This window comes from Pleurodeles waltl, chromosome 6, assembly GCF_031143425.1.
Source record: "Pleurodeles waltl isolate 20211129_DDA chromosome 6, aPleWal1.hap1.20221129, whole genome shotgun sequence".
NCBI classification, from domain to species: domain Eukaryota; kingdom Metazoa; phylum Chordata; class Amphibia; order Caudata; family Salamandridae; genus Pleurodeles; species Pleurodeles waltl.
Genome location: NC_090445.1, coordinates 961,108,297 through 961,124,943, shown reverse-complemented (window position 1 = coordinate 961,124,943; position 16,647 = coordinate 961,108,297). Strand labels below are relative to the sequence as shown.

The 16,647-nt window shown below is 47.1% G+C and overlaps 1 protein-coding gene across 1 annotated transcript in view; it reads left to right on the top strand.

The window, feature by feature from the left end:
• Positions 1–16,647, top strand: part of DNTT (DNA nucleotidylexotransferase) — a 1,044,127-nt gene that overhangs the window by 550,008 nt on the left and 477,472 nt on the right. The gene's annotated exons all lie outside the window — the stretch shown is intronic.

Genomic DNA, 16,647 nt, shown 5'->3' with positions numbered 1-16,647 from the left:
ACATGAAAATCCTAATCATATTAATATCCTGCTACGATGTTCCTACTCCTACATGAAGCTGCTGATAGGTGAATTTATTTTGCAGAACCTTGCGTTTGACAGCAACAATGGAAATGTCCTGAATAGGTACAGGAATTTGGGTGGTATTGACATTGTTACAATATTACCATATTCAATAATAGTAAGCTGAATACAATGCCAGTAATTTAATTTGTGTTTAACCTTATTCAGTAATGGATCATAACTTAGTGACACCAGTTTCCTGACATCTGCTGTTAGTGCCAACTATAAGTTTCTCCTTGTACTGATGTTAGGCAATACAATATTGATTTGCAATTGTCTGGGTTTTATTTTAAGATAAACGATATCCTGACAGTTGACCAAAAATTACAGTTCCAGTTTCTATTGCTTAAATAGGCATATGACCATCAGCCGATGTTTTATTTAAAGCACTATTGCTGGAGACCTGCTTTATTGTTTAGGAATGTAAAGGTTTCTGCAACAAATGTTCAAAATATACTATAAATGAAAGTAGATACAAAAGACATCCTTGACGAGTATTATGAGTTACTTGAATATTGTCAGAAGCCATTGCCTCACCCAGGATGATGCCCCTAAGGTGTTAATAGAGAACTTTTAATGATTTGGAGATGTTAGGGTTGAATTCTATTGTCATCATAACCACTTAAGCGAACCACCATATACACCTATCAAAGTCTCTTTCAGTGTTAAGCAGAATCATTTGGGAGTGTCTCTCAATTTATTAGCAATATGAAATAGGATAATAGCTCAGCCTCTCTACCAGGAACAAAGGCAAGTTGCAATTGTGACTCCAACCTTGCAATATTCCTGCTGAAACAGGTGGCTATGATTTAAAATGGATTGTGGCATTTCTATTTTTTATTGGCATACGCTTACATGACCTGAAATCTATTGGAGATTATCTTTCTTTATATAAAGTCCAAGGTTCAGGGATAATACTATTTTGTTGTATTCCCCAAAACAGTCATAGTAAAAGAAGTTTACAAATTTAGGAATATTCCACCCACACTCACCACTTTCTGAGCAGGAAGTGCAACAGTGGCAGTTTCTTTTTCGCTTCTTGTAATAGGTGAATCTAACAGATGAGCTCTGACATAGTATCTACAATTACTGACACTAAATAAATAAAGATACTGGGGGTCATTACAACCCTGGCGGACGGTGTTAAAGCTGCTGTAATACCGCAAACAGGCCAGCGGAGACAAAAAGTGAATTATGACCGTGGTGGAAACCGCCAACATAGACAGCCACTTTAACACTCCGACCGCCACGGCGGTACAGACAAGCAGCGCGACGGTCACCGCCAACAGACAGACGGGAGACAAAGTACCGCCCACAGTATCACAACCTACCAATCCGCCACCTTTTCCGGGGTGGATTCACCGTGGATAAAAACACGGCGGAAACAGCTTTTGCAATGGGAAAACGCTCACCTTAACACACTCCACGAGGAAGGAGGGCACCATGGAACCCGAACTCCAAATACTCCCTGCGCTTGTCTTCCTGCTCCTCTATGAACATCAGCAACGGCGGTGCCGAAGACAACAGTGAGTACTGCACCTACGACATAGGGGAGCGGGGAGGCAAAAGTCAGGGATACACACACGCAACACCCCCACCCCGAACCTCACCCACTACAACACACACACCAATGCATATCCAAACATCCCAGTAACAACCCACAACCCCCCCCCCCCCCCCCGGAAGAATGCAAAGACAAAAGGGAATCAGTATAACTATTGTAATGAATAAAAATACAGTAAGCTCATATATACAGAAATATATCCACATTCCAAATATATACATCACGATTAGTAGTGCAGGTATGCACAATTCAATGTCCGTGGACTACTGGGCCCAAAATGCATGGGCGAGGCCCACACACAATACCTGTCCAGAAACAGAGAGAACACTGCAGGGGAATCAGATAAAAATACAACAGGCACCTCAGGGGGAAGGGAAGGGGGGGCACCTCAGCCAGATAAGTACAAAGCAAGATCCACGACGGGGCTCCATGCCCATTGATGTATCCTAGGGAGTGCAAAGCCACAGTCTCACCAATCCCTACAGTGGTTGGTTTGCCCACTGTACCGTCCTGGGTAGTCCAAAGCCACAGTCTCTCAAGTCTCTACAGTGGGTGGGTTGCCCACTGTACCATCCTGGGGAGTGCAAAGCCACAGTCTCCCAAGTCTCTACAGTGGGTGGGTTGCCCACTGTACCATCCTGGGGAGTGCAAAGCCATAGTCTCTCAAGTCTATACAGTGGGTGGTTTGCCCACTGTACCATCCTGGGGAGTGCAAAGTCACAGTCTCTCAAGTCTCTACAGTGGGTGGGTTGCCCACTGTACCATCCTGGGGAGTGCAAAGCCACAGTCTCTCAAGTAGATAACAGTCTCCACTGGTTCTGGAGGCGGACTGGTGCCCAGAGTGCTTCATCCTGTGAAGGACAGAGGTAGTGGATGCAGTTCTCCACTGGTTCTGGAGGGGGACTGGTGCCCAGAGTGCTTCATCCTGTGAAGGATTCAGGTAGTGGATGCAGTTCTCCACTGGTTCTGGAGGGGGACTGGTGCCCAGAGTGCTTCATCCTGTGAATGATTCAGGTAGTGGATGCAGTTCTCCACTGGTTCTGGAGGGGGACTGGTGCCCAGAGTGCATCACGCTCCTCGTGACGGTCCCAGTTCCGTCACTGTCCCAGCCGCACATGGGCTAACGATGCTTGAGTTGGCGGTGTTTCCCTGTTGAGCGGTGCTTGCCATGGCGGTCTTTGCTCTGTTCAGCGGTGCTTGACTTTGCCGTTTCTGACCTGTTCAGTGATGCTTGCCCTGTTCAGCGGTGCTTGCCATGGCGGTCTTTGCCCTGTTCAGCGGTGCTTGACTTTGCCGTTTCTGACTTGTTCAGCGGTGCTTGCCCTGTTCAGCGGTACTTGCCATGGCGGTCTTTGCCCTGTTCAGCGGTGCTTGACTTTTCTGTCTGTGACGTGTGCAGCGGTGTGTGGCATGACGGTCCCTCAGTGCCCAGTGGGGCTGTGGGTGCCGGGGCCCTCCAGGGCACTGACGCTGGCGGTGGTCTCCGGACCAGTGAGGATAGTGCTGCCCTCCAGGGCACTGACTCTGGAGGTGGTCTCTGGACCAGTGACAACAGTGCTGCCCTCCAGGGCATTGACTCTGGCGGTGGTCTCCGGACCAGTGACGATAGTGCTGCCCTCCAGGGCACTGACTCTGGCGGTGGTCTCCAGACCAGTGACGATAGTGCTGCCCTCCAGGGCACTGACTCTGGCGGTGGTCTCCAGACCAGTGACGATGGGGCTGGCGATGGCGGCCTGGCCAGCGGGGAGGATGGCGGCCTTCTCCGCCGTGCTGCTCTTACCAGACTTTGGAGACTTCTTCTGCCCCTTCACCACCTTGGGAGGGGTCACAGCTGACTCGACACTCCCCCCAGGACCCTTGTGGGCGGCTTTGCCCGCAGGAGTCTTCACCCTCTCCCGTCGGGCACTGTTCAACTTCTGGTGCTTTACAGAGGGTGGACTGGCAGTGCTTTGGCTCTGTGTCACACTGGCTGCCCTGGTGGCTGGTGCACTCCACATACCTCTAACACGTACCACTGGTACCGGACTTTTTTTGGCTGAGGTGCTAGTACGGGACCTATGAGTTGGAGGGGTGGGGGTGGTGGGACAGAGGTCAAGGTTGCTCAGGAAAAGTTTATGACGAACACTGGGACGGGTAGCTGGAGGGGGTCTGGGAGTGGAGGAAGAGGAGGTGGTTGTAGGAGGTGTAACTTTAGATGATTTGGGTGCAGGGTCTGGAGGCTGTGGTGAGGTGGATGGATGTTGGGTGTGTGGGTGTCCGCGTTTGTGTACTTTGGGAGGGGGCGTCACAGACACACTGGGAGAGGATACAGGGGACGTGTAAATGGTAGATGGGGGTGGTGAGTGCAGGTGAGCGTGGTGTGGTGCTGGGTGTTCTGGTGCGAGTCCTAGTGGCTGTAGTGGTAGTGCATGCAGGTGAGAGTGTAGACGACACTGGGAGGGAGGAGGGAGACGACGAGGAGGGGGGCACAGTGGAGGCAGTGGATGTTGCTGTGTCTGTATGTGGGTGATGCTTGTGTGTGTGCCTGTGGGAAGTGTGGTGCCTATGTTTGCCTGAGCTGCCCTTGTGTGTTGAGGTGTGTGCAGGCTGGTCTGATGGTGTGCTTGGGATAGGCTGGGGTACAGGGGATAGGCTGTGGGTGGAGGAAGTTGGAGGGGGAGGCTAGACACAGGTACAATGGCTGCCATCAGTGCTGAGGCCAGAGATTGCAGGGTTCGATAATGGGCAGCCTGACCAGAATGAATGCGCTCCAGGAATTCATTAGTGTGTTGCAACTCCCTTTCTGCACCCTGGACGGCATTCACAATGGTAGACTGCCCAACAGTGAGTGACCTGAGGAGGTCAATGGCCTCCTCACTGAGGGCAGCAGGGGTGACAGGGGCAGGGGCTGAGGTGCCTGGGGCGAAGGTGATGTCCACCCTCCAGGATGAGCGGGCACGGAGCGAAGGCTGAGGGGCTGCTGGGAGGGCGGTTCTGGTAGAGGGGGTGGCGGCTGTACCTGTAGAAGTGGGGGGCACAAATGGTGCCACCACCACAAGGAAGCTCCCATCGGAGGACGAGTCTGGGTCGCTGGTTGCTGATCCGGTGACTGACGTGAAGCTCCCCTCGCCCTCCGTCCCACTGGTGTATTCTGTGTCCGTGGTGTGGCCCTCCATGGCCATGTGGGATGCAGCCCCCTTGTGCTCCGGTGCCACTGTACCTCCGCCTGATGATGCTGATGCACAAAAGAACAGGGAGAGCACAAAAAGGGGTGGGGAAGACAGAAGAAAGACAGGTTGAGTGCATGGTTTTCCGCTACCGTTGGCGGACAATACAGACACAGCAGCCCACTGCACTACGCCGTGCTCTTGGCCTCTACAGATGCAGTTCCTGGCATATGGCCTACATGGCTATGAGTGTCATCCACCCACATAGATGACACAGGGGCATGTATACCTGTACTTGTCACTCTACAGAGGTGGGGTGGAGTGGCACATGACCTGGATTCCGGAGGGGCCTAGCCTACGGAACTCGCCCTGGCCTAGGGAAACCCACAGCCCTCCTCCCCCACCCAGACCACTCCACTGCGCGCAAAGTCATGAGAATGTGAGTGTACTCACCCCCTTGTGTCTGCTGTGATGCCCTCAAGCGCCCATCCAACTCAGGGTAGGCCACCGCCAGGATCCGGAACATCAAGGAGGTCATGGTTCGACGGGCACCCCTCCCACGTTGGGAGGCCATCCCCAGCTGAGCCTCTGCCGTCTTCTTGCTCCAGTGGCGAATGTCCTCCCATCTTTTATGGCAGTGGGTGCTCCATCTCTGGTGGACCCCCAGGGTCCGGACGTCCTTGGCGATGGCACCCCAAATATCCTTCTTCTGGTTGGCGCTGACCTACATGACATGTACAGGGGAAGAAGAGAAGTCATTAGCCATTAGCACCAACACCGTCGAAGTGAGTGGCCCACATCCCTGCCCTTGCCATGTGGCACATGCAATTACACTTCTACATGCTCGCAGGACTCTGCCCCCTTCCTACTGACATCCAGCCCTCTCCACCCACGTATAGCCCATACAACGGCTCCCTGTGTACTTACCTGTTGGTCTGGAGGACCGTAGAGTAGCGTGTACTTGGGGAGGTCCCCGTCCACGAGCCTCTCCAAATCCTGTGCAGTGAAGGCAGGGTCCCTTTCCCCAGACGCACCAGCCATTGTCTCTTCCAGACCGAGGTCACAGCATCACTTGCAGTGTAGGTCCTCTCCTGTCGAAGATCAGGTATCGAGTGATTGAAGAGCTAGAAAATGGTGGTCACGTCCGCGGCGGTGACGTCCGCGGCGGTGCGTATCATCACCACCGGCGCACTTCGTCATTGGCTCCTGGGACCCATAGGGTCCAATGTTAACCAATGCAGCATTGCGCCGCGGTCTTTGACCGCCTACCGCGACGGTGAACAATGCCAGGGCAGTTACCTCACATCCCATTGTCCCACTTTAGAGGTCAGGCAGCCGCCATTTCAGGGGCCCACATGGCTTCATTTACAACTGCGTCACACATACCTAGGCCTACATGCAACACACATACAGGAAGGATATTGTATTTAGTGTTGTGTTCTGTGTAGCTGTGGATATATACCTCAGAATTTGTTGACTCAGTGGTCGCTGTTGTCCTTCCTAGGCACCGTCAGCTGGGACATGTGAGGAGATGGCGGAATCCTTTGGTGTACCGACCGCTGGTGGACCTGTTGACAATGGAGGAGCGACATTTAATCATCACCTACAGGTTTGACCGTGCCACAATCCAGGAACTGTGTACCCAGTTGGAGCCTGACCTGATGTCACCAATCCACCATCCCAGAGGAATCCCCCCTCAAGTGCAGGTGCTATCAGTGCTCCATTCCCTAGCAAGTAGGTCATTTCAGACAACAGTGGCCATGGCATCAGGGATGACCCAGCCTATGTTTTCCAACGTGTTGTCCAGAGTGTTGTCTGCCCTGCTGAAACACGTGAGGAGCTACATCATTTTCCCTCAGGTGGAGGATTTGGCTACAGTGAAAGGTGACTTGTACGCCCTGGGACATATCCCTAACATCATAGGTGCCATTGATGGGACCCATGTGGCTTTGGTCCTCCCCCACAGGAGTGAACAGGTGTACAGGAACCAGAAGAGTTATCATTCGATGAATGTACAGATGGTATGTTTGGCAGACCAGTACATCTCCCAGGTAAATGCTATGTTCCCTGGCTCAGTGCATGACGCCTACATCCTGCGGAATAGCAGCATCCCGTATGTGATGGGTCAACTCTAGAGGTTCTGTGTGTGGCTATTAGGGGACTCTGGTTACCCCAACCTGTCATGGCTATTGACCCCAGTGAGGAATCCCAGGACCAGGGCAGAGGAATGCTACAATGAGGCCCCTGGGCGGACTAGGAGGGTGATCGAACGCACCTTCGGCCTCCTTAAGGCCAGGTTCAGGTGCCTCCATATGACAGGTGGATCCCTATTCTACTCACCAAGGAAGGTGTGCCAGATCATCATCGCCTCCTCGATGCTTCACAATCTTGCTTTGCGACGCCAGGTGCCTTTTCTGCAGGAGGATGGTCCAGATGACGGTGTTGTGGCAGCTGTGGAGCCTGTGGACAGTGATGAGGAGGAAGCAGAGGAAGAAGACATTGATAACAGGGACTCTGTCATACAGCAATATTTCCAGTGACACACAGGTGAGAACAGTTTTTTTACAATTACATTCACTTTCACACTTCTACCTCTATTCTGTCTGTCAATTTGAAGTAGTATCTGCTAACTGAGTGATACATTTCCATTACGGTTTCACAGGTTTGGTTACCAACGTGTGTCATCTGCTTGCATCCTTCATGGACTTGTGATGTGTGACATAGGGATGTTGACATTACTATTGAGAACGGATTTTGTCACTGTTATAGCTAATACACATTTTCAAAATCACAGGCTGACTCCAGATTGTTTTGTGGTTCAAGGGTGTTTATTGAAGTGCTAATTATTGGAGGGGTTGGCAAAATTGGGATGGCTGATGGTGGAGGAATGCCCATGGCAGAGTCCAGTCTATTAGTCTCACAGGTGCATTGCCCATATGGGCATAGGAAGTGGAGCTGGGCCAGTTCCAATATGGACAGGGTTACAAAGTGGGATAGTGGGAGGACAATCAGGGTGGTCTCATTTCCTGGCGGGGGTCTTGCCATCTTGCTCCGTCCTGTCCCTGGATCTCAGGGACCGCTTGCAGGGTGGTTCTCCATCTGCAGGGGGTGGGGTGCTGGTGTGGTGGTCCTGTGGTGGGGCGTCCTGTCCACTAGCGCCGGCGGAGGTGGTGGGCAGTTCATCATCCATGCTAGTGTCAGGGGCCCCTTGGAGTGCCACGGTGTCCCTCATGGTCTTTTGTATGTCCTTCAGCACCCCTACGATGGTGCCCAGGGCGGGGCTGATGGTTCTGAGCTCCTCCCTGAACCCCAAATACTGTTCATCCTGCATGCGCTGGGTCTCCTGAAACTTGTCCAGGACCGTTGCCATTGTCTCCTGGGAGTGGTGGTATGCTCCCATGATGGAGGATAGGGCCTCGTGGAGAGTGGGTTCCCTTGGCCTTTCCGCCCCCTGTCGCACGCCAGCCCTCCCAGTTCCCCTGTGTTCCTGTGCCTCCGTCCCCTGGACCGTGTGCCCACTCCCACTGCCTCCAGGTCCCTGTTGTTGTTGGGGTGGTGGGTTATCCTGGGTTCCCTGTAGTGGTGGCCACACAGCTGACTGACGTGTCCTGGGTACAGAGGTATGGGCCCGCTGGGTGGGTGCTGTGCTGGTGTTACCAGAGGGTGGAAGATCAGTGTTGGGCTGTGCCTGTGCGAGGGGAACCGACTGTCCCGAGGCCCACGATGGTCTGGGCTGGTCATCTGGATCCAGTTGGCCAGAGCTGCTGTCATCACTGTGGGCCTCTTCTGGGTGTGGAGTGGAGATGTCTGGACCCTCCTGTCTGGTGACGTTAGGTAGTTGTCCTGCAGGGGTATAAAAGCATGATTATTGCATCTGTGTGTGTCATGGTGTGCAATAGGTGGGTGTGTGTGTACCCCAGTGCAAGCATTCCTGTGTGGGGGCTTGTGTGATGATGGTTCGGGGGTGTTATGGGTATGTGCAGTGGGCATGCTTTAGTGATGGGTGTCCATGCTTAGTTGTGTCATGCAGGGCTTGGTGTTGGGATGTGTGGTTTGTGTTATAAGTACAATAGTGAAGAGTTGGAGTGATAGGGGAAGGGGTGAGGGTGGGGGTGTGTGATAGCATGCACGTAGGGTGGGGGATATGATAGTTAAGATTAGACTTACCAGTGTCCATTCCTTCACCGACTCCTCCGAGGCCCTCAGGATGCATAATGGTCAAGACCTGCTCCTCCCATTTTGTTAGTTGTGGGGGAGGAGGTGGGGGTCCGCCGCCAGTCCGCTGAATCGCGATGTTGTGCCTGGAGACCACTGAATGCACCTTCCCCCGTAGGTCGTTCCACCTCTTCCTGATGTCCTCCTGATTTCTTGGGTGCTGTCCCACTGCGTTGACCCTGTTGACGATTCTTCGCCATAGCTCCATCTTCCTGGCTATAGAGGTGTGCTGCACCTGTGATCCAAATAGCTGTGGCTCTACCCGTACGATTTCCTCCACCATGACCTTGAGCTCCTCCTCGGAAAACCTGGGGTGTCTTTGGCGTGCCATGGGGTTGTGTAGGTGATATGTGGGGTGGTGTATGTGGTGATGAGTGTGGTGATGTGTAGTGATGTGTGGAATTTTTTGCGTTGATGTTGTGCGGGTGATGGTGTTTTGTGCCTCTGTGTGGTGGGGTTCTCTATTGCTGTGCTCTCTCTCTGTCGCCTTCGTCTCTGATTTTGGGTCGTAGGGGTTTGTGGGTGATGTGGGTGTGTGTTTTATATTGTGTTGGGTGTGTGGGAGTGTTGTTTGTATGTGTATCAGGTGTGTGTCTTTCCAATTGTCCAATGTGGGGGTGTTTTGGAGATGTGTGTGTATTTTGAGCGCGGCCGTGTGTACCGCCAATGGAATACCGCGGTTGAAAGACCGCTGCGTGGATTCGTGGGTCGTAATAGCATGGGCGTGTTTCTGTTGGCGTGACGGTGGAGGTTTTGCTTTCGACAGTTTATCACTGACCTTTGGTCTGGCGGACTTGTGTGGGTGTCTGAATTTCAGCGGATTCCGAGATGTGGGTCATAATAGCGTTGGCGGAATTCCGCGGACGCGGCGGTGTATTGGCGGTCTTCTGCACGGCGGTAAGCGGCTTTTACAGCCAATGTTGTAATGACCCCCATTGTCTTCTTCAGGGTAAATCATTTCCACATTTCCACATATAACTTTTGATAATACGCTAAAATGTTGTATAATACCATAAGACTCTTGGATCAGGTCTCCCTCTCAACTGTGCTTTTGTGATATTATATCTCATTTACATTGAAGGTATTTTGCCTATAAAGTCTTTGTACGCTTATTTTTTGTGTGTACCATATATATATGAAGCTGGCCCGGTGTGTTATCACCCTATACCAGGTCCAGGTATCCCCTATTAGTGAGGTGTAATCAGTGTCTGGGAAGCCAGGCTCTATAGAGGTAGCTGTGAATGAGCAGCCAAGACTTATCTAGGAGACATGCAAAGCTTATGCAATACCACCTATAGTCACACAATACTTACACGCATGAAGGAACCACACAGTGTTACAAAAATAAATGTACTTTATTTTAGTGACACAATCACTAAAATACTATATAGGCATTACTCTACTTGCAGACGAGTAAACACACTATTTATACACCTTAGTTGTCAGGATTGAGTCTAGAAAATAATAGAAAACAGTGGACTAACAATAGATAATAGTGACCCTAGGGGGAGCTCGAACAATATACTAAAAACCTAGGTTAGTGAATCTGTAGAGGGGAGCTGGAGAAATTAGGAACCCCAAAAGGTAAGTACCAGAGTACGCCCCCAGCGACCAGGAGAGAAGAGATAAGTACCTGGTTTTTCCCAAACCCACAGAGAAACTTTATTAAGGGACTGTGCAAGACCCAAGCAAGACTGCAAGAAACAAAAGATAGATCCAGACAGAAGAGGACCTGAAAATGAAGGGGACCAGTTCCTTATTAATTGCTTAACTTAAAGGATTTGGGATTTAGTAGTGCTTCATGCCACATGGGGAGCTGTATAGCCAATCTTCCATGTAGCTCGGTATTCACTCCTGCATTTGTTTAATTCATTTAACATATTGGTTGTCTAGGAGTAGGGATCTATCAGTAGTCCATTTAGAGGATTTGATCAGGTAAAACCTCAGGATAGGTTTTGATATGCGCTAATACTTAGAAATTTATTAATAAATGACTATTTCCAGTGTGTAATGTAAAGGAAGGTATAACCTGACTTGTTAGTATTCGGCAGAGTTAAGATCACCACATATATTCAGCAGTACATCCATTGTGTTAGCTCGGTTAAGACCATGCACTTTGCAAAGCGTAAAACTAACGTCTTCATCTACCGTTTAATCAGATAGTTTTTTGATTATTCCAAGTTTTTATTGGATGGCTTTGCTATCTTATGCAAAACAAAACCTGAACTTATTTTTCCAAGAGTTTATTATGCTTAAATTATATTTCCTGCATACAAATTACATTGACTCAAGGGAAGTTCAATTCTTCTAATAACAGCATTCTTTTCCATGACAATATATAGAAGTTATACATCTCAGTAGACTGTAAGGGGAATATTTATGGACCTTTTTCACCCTTTTGCATCACTTTTTGTGATGCAATGCCAGTTTAAACCTTTAACTCAAATCTGTGAAAAAAGTGGCTTTGTGTGGCTTTGAATAGCCTCATTGACATGGAGTAAGGCAAGGCAGCGCAAATCGCTCCATTGCCTTGCTCTGCACAAGGGAGGCTTTCCATGGGCATTGCAATGGGTGTTCCCTATCAACACCCAGGTGTGTTTTTATGTTTGTTTGTGCTTCTCTGTGCCCTCTTATTTTTCATTGAGTTCTTTCATTTAGTAGACATTTTCTGTTTACCTCAAGATGCGTAGACCTTTGCAATTGTGATGGAGAACCATCTGCAAAGAACTATTGCAGTCATAGGTGGAGAACTCCACTCGCATTTTAGTGAGTTAGTGAAGTAGCTCCCCTGAATCATGACTTTACATAATCAATAACGCTTCAAGAGGGTCCCACAACAGGACATCCGATTGCACTCCTTGATACTCCACCTCATCCTCTAATTGCCCGCCCGAAGGTCAGCCACCAAGAGTAACATTTGGTTCTGACCTTGTGAGCCCTCATGTGTAACTTTAATGCCTTGAGGTATGTCATGATGGCTGCTTTTCTAGGAGGCCACAAGTGAGTTGATTGCTGGTTATCAGGTTTTCTTGAGGGTACCATACAAAGGTGGCATCAGCAGTGAGGGTCCAGCAAAATAGGTAGACTAACCAGCATAAAAAGGTCTGCTGCCTCCTATCCTCTTTTAGTGCACTTATTTCTTCTCATTCAGAGACTTGTTACTCATGACCCAATGTGCCTGTGCCTCCCCTTCCCAGTATGTCCTCCCCTTCTGCACCAACAACTGCTTATTAGGTGTACAATATCTGGAAGTTTCCTGACTTCTCCCGTAACCCCAAACCCCTGCCTAGAGAAGGAGATAAAAAGGGCCCTCATGTTGGATTCAGAGACTAGCCTGGAATTAATGCCCTCATCCCAGAGCTTAATTTCTGACACATCATTTGGACTTGGGTACTGACTCAAAGTTTATATTTGTTTTTAGACGTTTTTTTGGAATTCAAACTTTACTATGAAGTGTTGAACATTGTTTTGGGTCTTATCTTACATTGTTGTAATTCTTTACCCTTTTCCAAGGACAGTCCCCAAAAAGTCCAAATAATTTGGAAATGCTATGATGTATATGACTACAGGCCATTTGCTCCCAACTTTCTTCTTTAAACGATGTACCGATTTATGGAGTAATATGAATAGCCTTTTAATGGATGGTGTCGTCAGTGATTTAATCAGTGATGTCATCAGTGAAGTCTTTAATGATGTCATTTAACACGTTATGGATGATTTAATATATGAGTTTATAAGCAGTGCATGTTAGTGATGCATGTTATAGTTAGTACTCTATAAATGATGAAATTCAGTGGTTTTTCATTTTTGAAATGTCAGTTATTATCTCATTTAAACATCTAAATATAATGTCACTTTAACGTTTGTTTTTCAATGAAGTTCATGTTTTTGTGTTTTACATAAGCTAAGATGTTTCTACCAAATCTACCTATAAGACTTCTTTTGATGTTTATTTTCTTCAGTGAATTCCTGTGTTTTTTATCCTATTCCAAGTTGAGCATATGCTTAACCCTCTCTTGTAACCGGTGCTCAACTACCTGAGGGACTGCCAATCCTTGCTGTGCAGGGCCTTAATACACAGCAGGGTTGGCCATAGTGTGCATAATCCCCCTGAGAGCAGCTAACACCTGTTGCATATGCCCAAAGTCTGCCCCACTGGAGGTGCCAACCCCAGCAGGCACCCAACCCCCACTGTGCATATGCTATGCCCTGTGCATTTGCTGTTGGTTACCAACCCTTTATTATTTTATAATGGTTTTTGGCACTGTAGTACAACAGGGGTGCTGAACTGGGTGCCATTTGTATCAAGTGCTGGTGCAAGAAACAAGCAATGCATTTGTTTTAATGTTTTGACCTAAAGGAGGGCCCCTGAGGGCAGGGTGTTCCTACCTTGTCCTTTTATGTGGCCTTTTGTTTCTTTTTCTTTTTTTATTTCTGGTCTCGGGGACTGAGCCCATGTGTCCTGTAATAGCAGCTGCAACATTTTCTTCATTGATGGAGCCAGCCTATCAGATCATTAGATACTGTGGTACCAGCAGCTGTACCGCAGTAATGAAATGATAAACCAGAGAATAGTTCCCTCAGATAACCCAAATGGTTTATTCTTTTTATTTTTTGAGTCAGTGGGACTACAGTGGGTCAAACCATCCAATAGACCTCACGTTTTCTGAAGGATAACTCATTCATGCCCAACACAAACCCCTTTTTAAAAAATGCTAATATTTGTATGTGCATCTGTTTGTGTTATCTGTGTGTGTGTGTGAGAGAGAGAGAATGAGCAAGTAACTGGTCGATGAAGTGGTTATCTGCATCAACAGCTATGCAAAACTGGACCCAGATTGGTTAGAGGATCTGGCTGTAGAGTAGGAGCAGATAGGCTATTAGGAGGTTCAGGTGGGTTGATGATAGTCTTTCCAGGGTGTGCTTGGAAGATTGTTGTTGTTCCTCAGTTGCCTAATGTACCAGACTCACCCCTGCAGCTTCAGATGGGCCACCATTATGAGACAGCATGCAAGCTACATTGCTGAGCCATGGCACTTTACAACCTCCTTTCCTGAAACCTAGAGACTATGCAGATTCACTATATCAGACATGGAGTTGTCTATCCACCAACAAGGGAAGCTGCCACAAGTGGGCAGACATGATGTTTACGGTCACCCCTATTTTACAAACATCACCTCTCACAGAGAACTTGAGCAGATCCTTCCAGAAGGCAGGATTTGATCATACCAACTGTCACCAACCAAGTCTGTTTGACACAGTCAACTAGTTGCTGAATGGTGGAGTAATCCTCCTTGTCTAAGGTTTCTTCCCCCTTAGAAGATGGACGAAGACAAGAGCTGCACCTGGGTTGGAGGGTGGAGCAGAATAGTTCACTGAGGTGCTTGTAGAGTAAGGGGTATTTGACAGTGAGTCCTCCATAGTCTCAACAGGTACCTTTGACTTACTAGCTGAGGGCTAGAGATTAAGAAGGGAGTAGGTCTCCTTGTTTCCTTCAGCGGCAGAGGATAGGTATTTCTTTCAGGATTGTACACCATCCTCAACTCATGGAGTGAGTGGCATCATTAGCAAAATACTGTATGTGTCCCCAGGAGCTACAAGGAAAGAAATATGTAATTTGTTAGTGGTACATTAAAGATGGCATGGGGACGAAAACCAGACTTGTTGTGAATTGGGTTTAAGGCATAAAGCACATTTCAACCTAGATAAATGAAACATTAGACTATGACATAATGGGATTTGTTGCTTAATATGTACGTATGCAAATTAAATATGCTAGTGTCTTACCTGCACTTGCAAGTACAACAGATACTTCCTGTGTGGACATAACTCTTTATGCCAGCTGCTGCTCAGGTGTCTTTGAAGAGAGCAGTGGACATTTACCTTTAACATATTTTTCCTAATACGTTATAACATGTGATATGCTAAACATAGGGGGGAGGAGGAGGGTTAAGGGAGAGGGTCTATCCTCCTTGAAGCTTCAGTAAAAGTATTTAGAGACCCAACCCAGAGGAGAAAAAATGTGATCAACATGTTTTGACTGTGAAGTCTCCCTGTAGTAAAGCATATGTAAAAAGGTTACCATGAAAATTAATAAACATATTTAGATATTAAATATTAATTGAAATGTATTTTCATTTATGTATTTTATATGTAAAATAATATAAAATAGTAAATAAGTAATAGCTTAATTTTGAATTATTTCTCATTAATTTAAATCCATTGAATTAAATAAAACCATACTTTTCTGAAATGTAAATTAAAAAATAAACTCCCACCTGAAGTAAAACAATATTTGTTATTTTGCATTAATAATTATTGAAAGGGGTGTATGTAACTTATTAAAAGCAATTTAATTATGTTTTAATAAAAGCTAATGATACATTAATTTGCAAATTTGAAAGAGGATGTTAAACTATTTAAAATTAATTAATAACTATTTTAGTTTCAGATTTTAAAGAAATAATTATGCTTATTTTTAACTAATGTAAACAATATTATTTAGTTCAACATTATTTCTTTTGGGGTTTTATTTTAAATTCCACCATCCATTATTTTCTTTGCGGGGGTGCTGTAGTACTAGTGGTTGGCCATGTGATATGCTGGACTTACTTCAGCTCTGACCTAGAGTAATTTATTACAGTGTTTTGTGTTTTTTTGGCTGTGTTACTTTGGAGGTGTAGTTTGTGAATAGAAATACCCTTACACTTTTGTGTTGGAGGGTTCATATCTCTTGTTACACTCCTCCCTAGCCGTCCCTAACGCCCGCCTTTCTCCTCTGTAAATCCCTTCTGTTTAGTATCAGTATGCTTCTTCTGCCAGCCATTCCCCTGGTTCGCCCACATTTTCTTCAAATTAGTAAACTTACATGTGTGAGGATCTTCCCCATAGAAAGATGAGAGGTTGAGATTTACACATGTAGGTTTGTGAAAAGCATTTTGTAGTACATTTGTAGTACAATTGTAGTATTACTAAATGTATTACAAAATGCAGTTTGTGACTAGGCCCCTCAATGTGGAAATGATATGCAGTGCTAGATACAAATGTGCCTACCCTTTGGAATGAGCTTCATGTCTACATTTCTATAGGCACAATAGAGAACAGAAATGTAACTTCACCACTATTGTTTTCAGCTCATTCAAAATATGCTCTGCAAATGTGGTTTTGACATCACTTTTCAGTCAAAAGTTACCAGTTTAATGACACATCAAATCGCTTGCAGCAGAAGACATGTCCTGAAGCAAAGACCACTAGAGTGATATACAATAATAAATAATATGTTGTTTTAGAGACAGGAGTACAATTATATCATTCACTTCTTCTTTCCATTGGTGGACATACATTTAGGTTGTTTACCAGGGCAGTTTTGTTAATTTGGCAATAGAAATACTCCTCCTTTTAAAAAGACCATGTGACCTCGTGCCAGGTATGGACAGCAGGCAGCAGGCCTTGTGGTGGTGAAATTATCAGATGTCCAGAGCCGCCAAAAACTTTGGTGAAGATGGTATAAAGATGTACTTGTTTAATTATGTCTATTACATTTATTAGCCTTATTTCTTCTGCTAGATAGTTAGCCAAATAGCATGCAATGACAATGGTGATTTCCTAATTATTGACCTCGAAAACATACGTTTGCACAGATACTCACAAAGCTTTACA